The following is a 17069-nucleotide window of genomic DNA, read 5'->3' as shown; positions in this document are numbered from 1 at the left end:
ATAATACAGAATAAAGACTGCATCATAAATCACTGTTATTCTGGATCCAGAGGTTAAAAATCTGAAAATCTTCTGTGACTGATGTGGGAGTGAAAACAAAAAATACATAATTTTCAGATTCATTCACTCTCTTGTGTACCATGCAAAGTGTTTCTCAGTTAGAGGTTATTCATATCTAGAAAGTAAGAAGGACATACGCTTCATCAGAGCTAAAACAACAGCCGAGCTTCCAGAGGACTAGATGTATATAATTAAAGATGTATGTGCAGAATCCATTCCTTTTAACATTGTAGAAGCTGACTGCTCAATAACACTCGAATAGACTAATTTCTTGACACCTAGTTACAGGCCAAAGGGAGATGAAGGTAGAATGTCATCACCCAAAGCTTATCACACATCGTGGCACTTGCAACGAACCTTTGGTCACATCAGTTATCACAGCTTCTGCTGGATGATGGTACAGAAACCAGAAGGTGCGGAAGAAGGTGTTTTTTCCCATCATTCCGTTAAAGGCAAGCTGTTAAAGAATAGCAATTCCTGTTTCAGCATAATAAGCTATTTAGATATCTTGTTAAAAGGCGGCATCATGTCCAGTGTGGCAGGACGGCTACCCATTGTCAATGAAATGCATCACGGTCTCCAGGAACAGGTGTTGTGCGACGCAGAGACCCAAGAATGCTTTACAAACATCCCTTTCCAGCAGTGAACTTATTGTTTTATCAAGCTCAATTTGTATGATGTGTTTTGTATAAACAGAAAAGTAAAACATGAACACAGCGGTGTAAAAACGGTGGTTTATGATTAATGACTCAACTTCTGATCCATTAAGTATATTTTTGTTGTATGTGTTCTAGCCATTGATTGAATGAATATTCGAAGTCATATACAAGGTAATTTGATAAGGATGTAGAAGTTGAAATAGTAAAGTATAACACTGACTGATTAATCTTTTTAATTTTGAAGTGATCTTTTGATACTAAGTGTACATAGAGGATTGGTTCAGTTTTATAACGAGTAAAAACACCTGATACTGTTATATTTATAGGGAGCTACTTCTTGTTCATCTTGTTTTCTAACCAGAGTAGAGAAATAGGTAAAAACGAAAAGACTGATAACAAATTCGTGAAAGAAAACGAAAATATAAGAGCCCTATTGAGAAATGTGTCCGACTTCCAATCCAACGTATACAAAAGGTACGTTGTAGTGGACCCGCCTTATTTATAAGTAGTGGCCTCGCAATTGTGAGAAGAAATAGATACACTTTAGGCACTGAACAGGTAGACTGGGAAAACATCAGGATTAGTGTATTCCAGAAACGAGCGTGTAGTTATGTATTATGTTCATCGGAATTACAGTTCCCTCACACAACACCAACATAGTTTTTTAGGTCATGCTTTATTAATTTGAAAGTCTTTTTAAACTGCACTCTGGGCGTCGCTACAGTGACTTGGCAGAAAATCCTAAGAAATTTTGGTCTTATGTAAAACCGGTAGGTGGATCAAAACAAAATGTCCAGACACTCTGTGACCAAAATGGTACTGAAACAGAGGATGACAGACTAAAGGCCGAAATACTAAATGTCTTTTTTCCAAAGCTGTTCCACAAGGGAAGACTGTACTGTAGTTCCTTCTGTAGATTGTCGCACAGATGACAAAATGGTAGATATCGAAATAGACGACAGAGGGATAGAGTAACAATTAAAATCGCTCAAAAGAGGAAAGGCTGCTGGACCTGATGGGATACAAGTTCGATTTTACACAGAGTACCCGAAGGAACTTGCCTCCCTTCTTGCAGCGGTGTACCATAGGTATCTAGAAGAGCGTAACGTTCCAAAGGATTGAAAAAGGGCACAGGTCATCCCCGTTTTCAAAAATGGATGTCGAACAGATGTGTAGAACTATAGACCTATATCTCTAACGTCGATCAGTTGTAGAATTTTGGAACACGTATTATGTTCGAGTATAATGACTTTCCTGGAGACTAGAAATCTACTCTGTAGGGATCAGCATGGGTTTCGAAGAAGACGGTCGTGTGAAACCCAGCTCGCGTTATTCGTCCACGAGACTAAGAGGGCCATAGACACGGGTTCACAGGTAGATGCCGTGTTTTTTGACTTCCACAAGGCTTTCGACACAGTTCCCCACAGTCGTTTAATGAACAAAGTAAGAGCATATGGACTATCAGACGAATTGTGTAATTGTATTGAGAAGTTCCTAGATAACAGACCGCAGCATGTCATTCTCAATGGGGAGAAGTCTTCCGAAGTAAGAGTGATTTCAGGTGTGCCGCAGGGGAGTGTCATATGACCGTTGCTATTCACAATGTACATAAATGACCTGGTGGATGACATCGGAAGTTTACTGAGGCTTTTTGCAGATGATGCTGTGGTGTATCGAGAGGTTGGACCATGGAAAATTGTACTGAAATGCAGGAGGATCAGCAGCGAATTGACGTATGGTGCAGGGAATGGCAACTGAATCTCAATGTAGACAAGTGTAATGTGCTGCGAATACATAGAAAGATAGATCCCTTATCATTTAGCTACAAAATAGCAGGTCAGCAACTGGGAGCAGTTAATTCCATAAATTATCTGGGAGTGCGCATTAAGAGTGAATTGAAATGGAATGATCATATAAAGTTGGTCGTCGGTAAAGCAGATGCCAGACTGAGATTCATTGGAAGAATCATAAGGAAATGCAATCCGAAAACAAAGGAAGTAGGTTACAGTACGCTTGTTCGCCCACTGCTTGAGTACTGCTCAGCAGTGTGGGACTTGTACCAGATAGGGTTGATAGAAGAGATACAGAAGATCCAACGGAGAGCAGCGCGCTTCGTTACAGGATCATTTAGTAATCGCGAAAGCGTTACGGAGATGATAGATAAACTCCAGTGGAAGACTCTGCACTAGAGACGCTCAGTAGCTCGGTACGGGCTTTCGTTAAAGTTTCGAGAACATACCTTCACCGAAGAGTCAAGCGGTATATAGCTCCCTCCTACGTATATCTCGTGAAGAGACCATGAGGATATAATCAGAGAGATTAGTGCCCACACAGAAGCATACCGACAATCATTCTTTCCACGAACAATACGATACTGGAATAGAATGGAGAACCGTTAGAGGTACTCAGCTTACCCTCCGCAACACATCGTCAGATGGCTTGCGGAATATGGATGTAGATGTAGACTATTTGATGGTCGTGTTTTATGACGGGGTGTCTTAATGTACACTGCAAAGTAGAAAACATGGAGTACTCAGAAGGAGATAGATATCGAAATGATAATTCAGGGTTTGAGAGGGCACGTTATGTTCTTTCAGTGATTAAAAAATCGCATCAAATTTACAAAGAGCTCGGCACTAGGAACTCTGATTATCAGTGTGATGTAGCACCACCTGTGTTTTGGACAAATGCACTGGCTCTGTTGGGAACGGTGTCACAAAGCCGTTGTAGCCTCTCCTGAGGCAGGCTGACCCACAATTGTTGTAACCGGTTCTCGTAAATGGGGCGGAGTTAACGTAGAGTCTGGTCCCACACACGTCCTATTGCGTGAGTTGTGGGAATTTTGTTGGCCTTGGGAGGACCTCAACATCACACAGGCCATCCATAGATACACAAGCTGCGAAATCGTCGCGATAAAACACAATGACCCGTGTATGTAATAAGTTTCTTTTAATGTACGTCCATGGTCACAATGTTTTCTGTTTAACAGATTACCGGTTTCGGTCTTTAATGGCCATCATCAGATCTGTCTCATAAAAACAAAGTTCTAATGCACTGCAGCCATAGTGGCATAGTCAACTGTTAGATGTGGTATCAGCACCAGCATCGTCAAAAACATATAAATCACATCACATAGACGAGTCATGTTGTCAGTATAAGTGAGACATATCTGATGATGGTCATTAAAGACCGAAACCGGTAATATGTTATACAGAAAAGATTGTGACAATAGTCGTAAATTAAAGGAAACGTCCATAGAGACATGCGCGATTAACGTCGCCCTATTGAAAAATAGCACCGTGGTACTGCAGCCTGAGGTATCTTTGACGTATCTTTGTGCCCTTAGAGTTCTCCCAAGGATTACCCTCCGTGACCTGAGGTCATACCCGATGGCTGCCTACACCCTGACACCAGTAGTAACCCCATCGTGCATCCTCTAAGCAGTGGATGAATGGTACCTCTCCCTAGGTCGTTGCTAATATCACCATCAGTGGTCAGCTGGGTTAGTGTAAAACAACGGCTCATCAGATGTGGACTGTCTGCCTCGATAGCTGAGTGGTCAGAGCGACGGAATGTCATGGAAAGCAGCTCAGATTCGATTCGTGGCTGGGTCGGAGCTTATCTCCACTCAGGAATTGGGTGTTTGTGTTGTCCTCACCATCATTCTCTCATCCCCATTGACGCGCAAGTCGCTGAAGTGGCGTCAACTCAAAAGACTTGCACCAGGCGACCGGTCAACCCGACGGGAGGCTCTAGCCTCGCGACGTTTCATTTCACAATTGGACTCCATTCGTCAACAGCAAATGTTTCCCTGATATGGTTCCACTTCAACTGCAGCCGTTTGTATTGTGATGTTAATGGCAACCTAAGCACGGCACGGCAGTTCCTTAATCTGGATGCTGCCGGACTCGAGTCAATGTTGCGAGATGGCGCAGAATATTCCAGGGAGTCTGTCACTCTTTGTGCCAGCCGTTGTGGCCGAGCGGCTATAGACGCTTCTATCCTGAACCGTGCTGCTGCTAGGTTTTCAGGTTCGAATCCTACCTCGGGCATGGATGTGTGTGATGTCCTTAGGTTACTAAGGTTTAACTAGTTCTTAGTCTAGGGGGCTGATGACCTTAGATCTTAAGTTCCATAGTGCTTAGAGACATTTTTGAACTTATAGTCGGATGGCTGGCGCAGTTAATGTTGGTGATCAATATGGCTGTCGGACCTTGTTGTGGTCAGATGTGGGCGACCGAAACTTCGACGACGAATACGCGTATCGTCGCACGCCCATGCAGTCCCACGTCGGGCCACTGTCGCATCCTAATGCCCCATACGTTTTGATTTTTCTCGACTAGGCGATCCGGCGACATAGGCATCACAATGAGGCTCCTTTAAAACTCTGTCAGGTGCTGAAAACGCTGTCTCGCACGCATGGGCTCCATCTCGGTGTCCTTCACAGAGTTCATTCATCATTTGTTGCTGTTCATATCATTGGTAACTACAATAAATATGAACAACAATAATGCACTTTGGCGGGTATTCTACCTGTCGCACAGGAGGCCAAATTTTAATCACATTAGCGCCGGTGGTGTGTGTATTTAGGAAGTTACGTTGACATATGATTATGTCTCCTAACTTCTTCACGCAGTTTGTCAGCCAGTGTATTACTGACAGATCGTTCAAAAATGGCTCTGAGCACTATGGGACTTAACTTCTAAGGTCATCAGTCACCTAGAACTTACAGCTACTTAAACCTAACTAACCTGAGGACATCACATACATCCACGCCCGAGGCAGGATTCGAACCTGAAACGGGCAGGATTCGAACCCGAAACCCTAACAGCAGTGCGGATTCGAATCTGCGACCGTAGCGGTCACGCTGTTCCAGACTGTAGCGATTAGAAGCGCTCGGCCACCACGATCGGCTCTGACAGATGGTATATTACCGTTACCCTCTCAGTATATCTACTTTTTCTGCTGAACACGGTGTTGATTTGTTGTTGGTAATTTTATTCACCCAGAAAATCATTCACAATATACTGATTACATTCGGTATTCCCAGTTTTGATTGAAATGTAACAGTTCGATGTACATGCTACAGAGACGTTTGAAAACAGTAACAACCCACACGCCGCTACAAAAATTTTATAGTCTCAGAGATGTCAGTTACTCAAGGAGCAAAGAACTAAATTCGTTTACACAGAATTTATAAAATTAGGGAGTACGTCCCCTCTTCATTCTGTAGATGGTACTGGAGGCTAGTAGAGGTATAGGAGTATCGAGGCACATAATGGACAAGAATAAAAATTAAAGGAAGATGGACTTACGAGGAAGTTTAAAATGTTCCAAGCCGTAGTGCATAAGTACAGAGTTATGTAGACAAAATATTTATGCAATTATTAATGGACTACTGAGACAGATAAATGGAATACAATATTGCAGTACCTGTGTTCTTCAGAAGTGCGATGCTGTATTCCTTAGGACACTGATCTATGTTTGAAGCAGAATTACATCATACTTCCGAACGAAATAGGCAGTGCAATATTTACCCACTGATACCTGGCAAACGATTTTCAGTTCAACTGTCTCTTCTGTATATAAATGTTCCAGTGCAGTTTGCAGACAATGAGTGACGACATATTACAGTATGCGTATCACTGTGAGTTGCGCTCGGATAGCCGTCTGCTATGCCGGCATGGTAACACAGCGTGTTCCGTCAGAGAGTTAGCTGCCCTCTGCCATAAAAAAAGGTGTGAGTGGGTGATTGCTGAACTAGAACGGGTGTCACGAGACTTGCGCCCGGAACAAATGCGACGACCAAAAAACGAGCAAAGTGAAAATAAAACAAAAAGATAAAAACGGTAAGGTGTCCGGCCGCAATTAGGGGGAAATGTCACTTCGAGTCCTGGTTCATCACAAATTTTTACTGTCGTCATACGATTACACAGCTGATTGTTGTCCATATTCGCAACTGCAGATAAATTTCATGTAGGTAAATTGAAGTAGTGTTTAGTGTAGAACTACTTCTTTGGAAACTGGTTTGGGAACTGATTTTCTATGGCAAGTACTTGTTGCAATGTTACCAAGCACGTTATTTAATATATGTAGGTTACCAGTTACAGTTAACGATAAAAGCAGTCTGACGCAAATGACGAAACTCGATGGGCGTTTCGTCATTGCTTTAGTACGTTCATAATATCTGCAACAGTGGACAGTTTAGATGGCACCTGTTTCTTCCCAGAATACGTTATTGTCTACTTTTCCATATTGTTCTGATTCCGTGTACTGTGCTCTTTACACTCTCCACGAACTTCTGCCCCCGGACAGTTTTAGCAGGTAAAGCTAACATACTGTGAAACGGTAAACTGTTGTTTCACCAGCGTGTAAGTAGCACTATTTTCTTTGTAGCATCTGTGGTAATTCGATACGTCACAGCGTCCGTTGAGTATGTGCGTTCGGATAAACAGTGTTTGTCATTCGATGCCAAGGACACGACGCGTCAGTTCGCTCAGTGAGGCAACTTTACTAGCGTTGAGTAGCAGTCCGTTGAAATTGTCAGCGACGGGCCTTTGATCAGTAGGCTAGCGCAAAAATATGAGCCACGAGCAAAGGCCCAGCTTCATTACCCTTGCACAATGAGAACCCCACATTCTCTTTGATGTCACATCGATCTTTCCCGTCGGGGCTGAAATGGCTACGGGCTGAAATGACCGAGAAGTTTGAATCAGGCTAAAAGGTTCGATCTTTTCTCAGAGGACTATTTGTGTGGCCTGCCACACGTTCGCCTTACATTTCTTTCTCATTGTCACCAGGAGGACGTATTTAAACTACCTCGTAGCCTGTATAATATTTCCATATTTATAAAAGTAGCGACATTCTTTTAGTGTGTGCCACCCTTGGGACAAATATCCATCTAGGAATTTACTTGTAAAATTCTCTAAGTGGGTTTACGAAATTTTTTACTCTGCTTTATCGAACGTATTCGCTAACACAATTCAGTTTGTGTGGAGTATGAATTTATTGCAAAGGCTGTGTTCATAGTTGCCAGTAAAAGTTAAGCTAATGTAGCTAATGAATTTATCTGAGAGAAAGATAAACTGGGACGAGTTTATGGTCTTTATTCTACGTAGTTTGAACGCTTTTTTGTGCAGTGTAAGAATTACTGTACCACTTAGATAGAAAACCATTTTGGAAGGATAAAAGCAGACCTTTGGTATAAACATAGTACTGGATTGTGAAGCAGTGAGACATTCAGTGGTCCTAACTCAGTCTCTTCCATACAGGAGGAAAGTGGTGAAAAATAGTACTGCATCGCATTTACATTATTCGGTATATGAGTACTATGTAGAGCCGAGTGACTTACCAGTTACAACCATTTCTAAATTAAATTGCTTTTGGCTCTAGAACACCAGGCTCCTCTGCAGAAGTTACTTTGTATGATGATGTATTTTAGAATGAAAAATCATTCTTGATACCCATACAAGCAGCTGAGTAACGAGCTATTTATAGGCCATCCTACAAGCAACAAGGATATAAATCGTCAGATGTCTAATATGCAACGATCTATAGAATTCTCTATTGCCCACTGCAAGATTAGTTTCATGGATAACTCCAAACTGTTTAGACCAGGGCACTGCAAGACGTTACATTACGTTAATACTTGTTCCACAGATCATGAATAGGACATTTTGTAATAGTGTAAAATCTGTGCTCTTAAAATAAGTTTTCTTTACTCAATATAGTTATATTCTCCTACTTCATAACTAAAAATTTAACTCTGTCTTTTTTACTATTACTACTTCATATCTATAAATTCCTCTGTTGAGTAGAAGGAGTTGTCATTCACAAATTCTTTTCGGTTGTTTCTGAATGCTGGTTCGCTACCAGTCAAAATTTTAATCTCAATAATGACCAAAGAATTCTTTTCGGTTAGTGCTTTAGCTATGCACATTTGTTATTTTTGAACTGGGATACGTTATTAATAACAAATTTCCTAAGTGAACATACATATTGCGAAGGTATTCTGTACATCCGGAGTGTCTTAAACAAATGTCTGCAAGGTGATTTTGGGTGGCTTCCAGCTATTTGTGCCATAAATACTTTTCCTCCTAATGATTAATTTCCCCAAATATGTGATGCCATATGAAAGCAATGAATAAAAATAGATAAAGTAGGCTAATTTACTGATATCTTTATCACCAAAATTTGCAACAACCATAATAGCATAAGTGGCTGAATCTAAATGTTTTAGAATATCATTAATGTGTTTCTCCCAATTCAGTTTCTCATCTGTGCAAACACCCAGAAATTTTGAATATTCTGCCTTAGCAACAGACTTCTGTTCACAGTCTATATTTATCAATGGTGTTACATCATGTACTGATGTGTATACCGTGATTTTCTCAAAATTTTGTGACAGTCCATTTCCAAAGAACCACTTAACAGTTTTGTGTAAGACGTTATTTAGAATTTCCTCAGCTGATTCTTGATTGTTAGTTGAGATTGCTATAATTGTATCATAGCAAAAATTACTAACTTTGTGTCTACATGAATATAAAGTGGATTAATATATATTAAGAACAATAAAGGACCTAGACTGTTCTTGATATATCCCAAGTGAGATGACTCTGCAGACTTCCTGTAATGTTAATTTCCATTTTCTGCAATCTTCGAGTTAAATATGAAACTAATCATTTATGCACTGTCCCACTAATATCATAACACATAAGCTTCTATAGAAAAGTTTCCTGATTCACACAGTCAAAAGCCTTTCAGAGATCACAAGATATCACAATGAGTCACGTTTGGAATTCACAGAATTTTAGATTTGTTCAGTGAATGCTATGTATTATTTTATGTTTAAAAGCTTTTCTCAAAACGTAATTGACATTTTGTCAGTACTTTATATTTGTGTACTGTTGAATACATCACTATTTCCAAAATTTGGTATGAAGCTGTCACAAATGAGACTGGGTGGTAGTTGTTATCATCAGACCTATCCACTTTTTTATGGAATGAATTACCAACAGCATATTTCAATTTACCTGGAAAAATTCCCTGTTTCAGTGAGCTTCTACATAAGTGGCTGAGAATCCTATTAATCTACTGAGGACAAGCTTTTAGTACAATATTGGAAATGTCATCAACTGCATGCGAGCTTTCACTGTTGGGTGAATTTATTATTTACCTAATTTCAGTAGAGGAGGAGGGTTGAATTTCAGTTTTATCAAACTGCATAGGTATTGCCTTTTCCATATACACCCTAGCAATTTCTAACGAGCCGCTGGATTCTTGTTTCACTATGACATTAAAAACTTTTTATTAAAATATTTACTACTTCTGACTTTTTGTCGATAAACTTTTCGTTGAAACTGAAAGAAGTACAGTCTTCTTGTGCTCTCCATTGCCCTGTTTCCCTTTTAACAATATTCAGAATTGTTTTAATTTTACTATCACAGGTGCTAATCTCAGACATAACGCACATACTGCTGGACTTTTTAGTAACTTTTCTTACTGCAGTGCAGTAGCTTTTATAATGTTTGTTTCTGGATCATTACTGCGTCTAGCTTTAAGATACATTTCCCTGTTCTGTTTACCAGGTATTTTTATCCATTCAGTAAGCCATGGCTTTTTACATGATTTCTTAGAAATATGTTTAACAGTGTTCATAAGGAAACTGTTTTCAAATACACTCAGAAATGTATCATGTAATGGCATAAATTTTGAATTAGCATCAGGTTTCTGTACACCTCATCCCAGTCTAACTCATGCGAGCTTTACCTAAAATTTGCAGTTGTTAAATCTGTAACTAAGCACACTATTTAGGAGAACTGTTTTGGACTATCGTTTGGAGCTATGTCATATACTGTAACCAGCTTTGCATTATGATCTGAAAGACCATTACTAACAGGAGAAGCTTTTATTTGATTAAATTTCTTGGTCTATAAAAACATTATCCATCAGTATGCTGCTTTACTGTACTGTCTGAGTAGGAAAATCAATAACTGATGGCAAACTGAAAGAACCAAGTACTGCTTCAAGGTCATTCTTTCTATCAGAGTCTATCAGAAAATCCACACTGAAATCCCCAGAAACAATAATCTGCTACTGAGACCAAAATATATCCATAAATCAATCCGTTTCCAGTGGACACCACGCTACTCGGATATAGGAGGCAATGGACAAGCTGCCCATCGCCTCAGACAGATGCACCAATTGACACCCATTAGCACGCACTAGCAGCCACTGTAATACTGGGACTGATATCGACTGCTTGCATTTATGGTAAACGAAGACTGGCCACTTATGTGTAGCAAGGATATTAATTTAAAATTACGATATTACTTGGCTGTGAAACTTTATGTAACAATTCCTTAAACTAGTGTATGTGTGTGTGTGTGTGTGTGTGTGTGTGTGTGTGAAATCTTATAGGGCTTAATCTTAATTTAGTACTTAAAAGAAAGGAGACTGCCACCATTACATAAATAAGAGGACATCTGACTGCAACTAACAAAGCAAAACATGTTAAAGTTAATATCCCCTAAGAATATCGTGATTACAGTATAATTGAGGGTGATTCCCTCCATTTTATATTCTAATATTTCTATGTGGAAGCGAAAGTACTACATGAAGACATCAACAAACTACATCAACTAATTCAGTTAAATCATTTCCATGTTTCTGAATCTTCTTTTTCATTTCTTGACCCATTGCTCAAAGAAATAGGAAATTAAACAAATACGTTAGACAAAATAAGAAGGAACTAGTGTAATGTGTTAGATCCACAATTGCTAGTTAATGGTGAACAAATATTAATGTTCTGTAGTAGTTACTGGCCTTAGTGTATGTGGCAATCATTTAAAGACACTGATTATCAAAGATGGAATCAGGTGTAACGATACAGAACTGGATTTACAGAATGAATAATCTGTCGGAAATTCAAATCCAATAACAACAGCAGTATGAAGAGCTATGGAAGGAATGAGAAAGGGAAAATCTCCCGGATCAGCAAGTATACCAACTGAATTTGTGAAGTATAGGCAGAGTGAGTTATAGGAATATTTGAGTAATTTGCTTACTGGATGCATGTTATGGGATGAAGAAGGGCCCAAAGAAGGAAATCTGGCACATCTGTATCCAATTTACAAGAAAAGTAGTAATAACAAACCTAGAAATAATCGCGGAGTCAGTGTTACAAACGCTATTGGTATGTTGATTGGCCATATGCTAAGGAACAAGACCGAGGAGATGCTGATGGAAGTTGAAATTCAAAGAGGATTCTGGAACGGAAGATAGTGTAATAACAACAATTTTGCTTTAACAGAACTTAAGAGAGTGGTCAAGATGAATCACTATACAAAGACGTGGGAAACAGAAGTACTAAGAAATGATGAGATACACTTGAAGTTCTCTAAGGCAATACAGCAATAAAGAATAGCTCAGTAGGCAGCAGAGTTGAAGAAGAATGAAAATCACTAGAAAGGATAATCACAGAAGTGGAAAAGAAAAACGTAAGTACAATGAAGGTAATAGCAAAGTAACAATGGTTCATTAAAGAAAAACTTCAGTTGATCGATGAGAGAAGAAAGTACAAAAATTTTCAGAGTAATTCAGGAATACACGAATACAAGTCGCTGACGAATGGAATCAATAGGAAGTGCAGGGAAGCTAAGACGAGATGACTGCATGAAAATTGTCAAGGAAGAGAAAAAGAGATGTTTGTCGGAAGGACTGACTTAGCAAATAGGAAATTCAAAACAACCTTCATTGAAATTAAAAGCAAGGGTGGTAACATTAAGAGTGCAATGGGAATTCTACAGTTAAATACAGAGGAGAGAGCGGATAGGTGGGAAGAGTACACTGAAGGCCTTATGTGAAGGAAGATTTGTCTGATGTGATAGAAGAAGAAACACGAGTGGATTTAATTGATATATGGAATACAGTAATAGAATTAGAGTTTCAGAGAGTATTGGAAGACATGACACCGAATAAGGCAGAAGAAACAGATATGCTTCCATCATAATTTCTAAAGTCGTTGCGTTAATTGGCAATAAAAGACAATTCACTTTGGTGTGAAGAATACACAAGACAGACGACATACCAATTTACTTTCGGAAAAATATCATCCACACAATTCCGTCGACAGGTGCGAGAATTACCGCAAAATCAGCTTAACAGCCCTTTTGTCTAAGTTGAATGGAAAAGAAAACTGAGAATATGTTAGACGATTATCACTTAGGCTTTAAGAAAGGTGAAGGAACCAGAGACGCAATTCTGACGTTGTAGTTGATAATGCAAGTAGGAATAAAGAAAAATCAAGACACGTTCATAGGGTTTGTCGACTTGGAAAATGCGTTCGACAATGTAAAATGGTGCAAGATTATGCATCCATGTTGTTAACAAGAATGGAAAAGAAAATTGGGGATCTATTAAATGACGGTCAGTCTGGCTTTAGGAAGGGTAAAGCCACCAGAGGCAGTTCTGATTTTGTGGTTCATACTGGAAGCAAGACTGAAGAAAAATGAAGACACGTTCGTTGGATTTTCCAACCTGGTAAAAACGTTCAGCAATGTAAAATGGTGAAAGTGATTCGAAATTCTGAGGAAAACTGGGGTACACAGTAGGGAAATACGGGTAATATACAACATGTAAAACAACCAAAAGGGAAAAAGAATAGTGAAAGTCCAAGAAAGAAGTGCTTTGATTAAAAAGGATTTAAGGCGGCAATATAGTCTTTCGCCACTGCTATTCAATCTATAAATTGAAGAAGCAATGTATGAAATAAAATAAAGGTTCAAGAATAGGATTACATTTGGGGTCTAGGGATATCAAACGATACAATTTGCTGATGACATTGCTATTCGCAGTGAAAGAGAAGAAGAATTACAGCATATGCTTAATGGAATGTGTGTTCTAGTGGGTACAGAATATGGATTGGGAGTGAATGCAACTAAGACGAAAGTAGTGAGAAGTAGCAGAAATAAGAACAGCAACAAACTCAACATCAGAATTGATCACGAAGTAGATGAAATTATGGAATTCCAAGGCAGCAAAATAACCAATGATGGACTGAGCAAGAAGAGCGTCAAGAGCGCTAGCAAGAATGGTGTTCCCGGCCAAGAGAAATCTGTGTTAAATCCAGCCTAGTCGTCAAATATATGATGTCTAGAAAACGTGGTTTCCTGGATCTCTAGACAACATTCAAACCAATCGTATTAATGAGTTTTGTTATAAAATAAACAATTACAATACTTAACTACTCAATTAGAAAAATGTGTCACAAGCAGATGGTGACATACGAAGTAATCAAATTTCTTCAGTATAACAATAACAAAGTCTGTTAAATAGGGGGTTCAAGCGAAGTAATGAGCTGTGACACTTCTATGGAAGTCGCTAGTCTTGAGGCTGCTATTCGACTGGGCCGCGACCAGTCAGGCGGGACCCTCACGTCCTCTTCGCATAGAGCCCGCTACTGTCGCGCTGTCGTCCTGGAGAGGAGTCGGTGAGCGAGAAATTGGCTGATCTCTTCTCAGGCCGTCTGTCCTCTTTCGTTCCCAATTGGGGTGCCGCGCTTGACTTTATGGCTTAAAATTCTGCTAGAATCCGACATAGGTCTTAGCTTGAGGACACCTTTTCATGGTAGTGACAGATGGACTGTGGGAAACTAGTAATGAAACGAAGCCTTCGAAAGGCTTGGGCCATTGTTTTTTCCTGTGTACATTAATGATCTCTCATCAGTTACACAGCCAGGTGCAGAGTTCGTTTTGTTTGCAGATGACACAAGTATTGCAATAAAGAGTATGTCGAGTGTAGTTCTAGAAATATCTGCTAAAGATGTTTTCATGGATATTAATAAATGGTTTAAAGCCAACTCACTTACATTACACCTCGAAAAGACTCACTGTATGCAATTCAGAACCTGTAAAAGGTTTCCACGCAGCATATGCATAAAGTATGAAGAAGAGCAGATAGAAGAGGTTGACAGTCTTAAGCTCCTGGGATTACAACTTGACAATATACTCAGTTGGGAGAAGCACACCACAGAACTGCAGGTACGCCTTAATAAATATCTATTTGCAATTAGAGTGTTAGCTGACATAGGCGATATAAAAAGGAAAAAACTTGCATACATGCCTACTTTCATTCCATAATGTCATATGGTATAATATTTTGGGGTAACTCTTCAAGTCAAACAAAAGTTTTCAGAGTCCAAAAGCGTGTAATACATATTATTTGTGGAGTAAATTCATGGACGTCATGTAGAAACCTCTTCAAACAACTGGGTATACTAACCACTGCCTCTCAGTATATTTACTCCTTAATGAAATTTGTCCTAAATAATATATCTCTTTTTCCAACAAACAGCTCAGTTCATACCTACAATACCACGAACAAAAATGATCTGCAAAAGGACTTAAAAGCACTTACTTTAGTTTTAATAGGGGTCCACTTCTCAGAAACACTCATCTTCAATAATTTGCCAGCAAACATAAAAATATTTAGTAACAAATAAAAATCTGTTTAAAAGGAGCCTGGAGGACTTACTAGTGGCCAACTCCTTCTACTTCATTGAAAATTTTTTTTACCAGAAACAAATGATGTATTGTATACACTCACACTATTAGTAATGTTATTTCAGGATCTCCTCAGCACGGATCTATGGAACGAAAAACTAAACTAAACTAATCTCCAACTCCGGAGAAACGGCAAGGAAATGAACGTACAGAAATCACTGACTAGGAGAAGGGACAGCATGATAGGACAACTGTTAAGACATCAGGTACTAGAGGAGTCTGTAGAGGATAAAAACTGTAGAGCAGGAGAGAAATTAGAGTATTCCGAGAAGAAAAGTTTGGCACAAGACATAATTCGGGCTGATTCAATACAGCCACAAGACATGTTGTTGTTGTTGTTGTTGTTGTTGTTGTTGTGGTCTTCAGTCTTGAGACTGGTTTGATGTAGCTCTCCATGCTACTCTATCCTGTGGAAGCTTCTTCATTTCCCAGTACCTACGGCAACCTACATCCTTCTGAATCTGTTTAGTGTATTCATCTCTTAGTCTCCCTCTACGATTTTTACCCTCCACGTTTCCCTCCAATACTAAAATGGGGATCCCTTGATGCCTCAGAATATGCCCTAATAACCGATCCCTTCTTCTAGTCAAGTAGTGTCACAAATTTATCTTCTCTCCAGTTCTATTCAATACCTTCTCATTAGCTATGTGATCTACCCATCTAATCTTCAGCATTCTTCTGTAGCACCACATTTCGAAAGCTTCTATTCTCTTCTTGTCAGAACCATTTATCGTCCACGTTTCACTTCCATACATGGATACACTCCATACAAATACTTTCAGAAACGACTTCTTGACACTTAAATCTATACTCGATGTTAACAAATTTCTCTTCTTCAGAAATGCTTTCCTTGCCATTGCCAGTCTACATTTTATATCCTCTACTTTGACCATCATCAGTTAGTTTGCTCCCCAAATAGCAAAACTCGTTTACTACTTTAAGCGTCTCATTTCCTAATCTAATTCCCGCAGCATCACCCGATTTAATTCGACAACATTCCCTTATTCTCGTTTCGCTTCTGTTAATGTTCATCTTATATCCTCCTTTCAAGACACTATACATTCCGTTCAGCTGCTCTTCCAGGTCCTTTGCTGTCTCTGACAGAATTACAATGACATCGGCGAACCTCAAAGTTTTTATTTCAACTCCATGGATTTTAATTCCTTCTCCGAATTTTTCTTATGTTTCCTTCACTGCTTGCTCAATATACAGATTGAATAACATCGGGGATAGACTAGAGACCTGTCTCACTCCCTTCCCAACAACTGCTTCCCTTTCATGTCCCTCGACTCTTATAACTGCCATCTGGTTTATGTACAAATTGTAAATAGCCTTTCGCTTCCTGTAGTTTACCTCTGCCTCCTTCAGAATTTGAAAGAGAGTATTCCAGTCAACATTGTCAAAAGCTATCTCTAAGTCTACAAATACGTAGATTTGCCTTTCCTTAATCTATTTTCTAAGATATATCGTAGGATCAGTTCTGCCTCACGTGTTCCAACATTTCTACGGAATCCAAACTGACCATCCCCGAGGCTGGCTTCTACCAGTTTTTCTATTCGTCTTTAAGGAATTCGTGTTACTATTTTGCAGCCGTGGCTTATTAATCTGATTGTTCGGTAATTTTAACATCTTTCAACACCTGCTTTCCTTTGGATTTGGATTATTATATTGTTCTTGAAGTCTGAGGGTATTTCGCCTGTCTCATACATCTTGCTCACTAGGTGGTAGAATTTTGTTAGGCCTGGCTCCCCCAAGGCTGTCAGTAGTTCTAATGGAATGTTATCTACCT

This window comes from Schistocerca gregaria, chromosome 5, assembly GCF_023897955.1.
Source record: "Schistocerca gregaria isolate iqSchGreg1 chromosome 5, iqSchGreg1.2, whole genome shotgun sequence".
Classification (NCBI taxonomy): Eukaryota; Metazoa; Arthropoda; class Insecta; order Orthoptera; family Acrididae; genus Schistocerca; species Schistocerca gregaria.
This window is presented reverse-complemented; position numbering follows the sequence as displayed.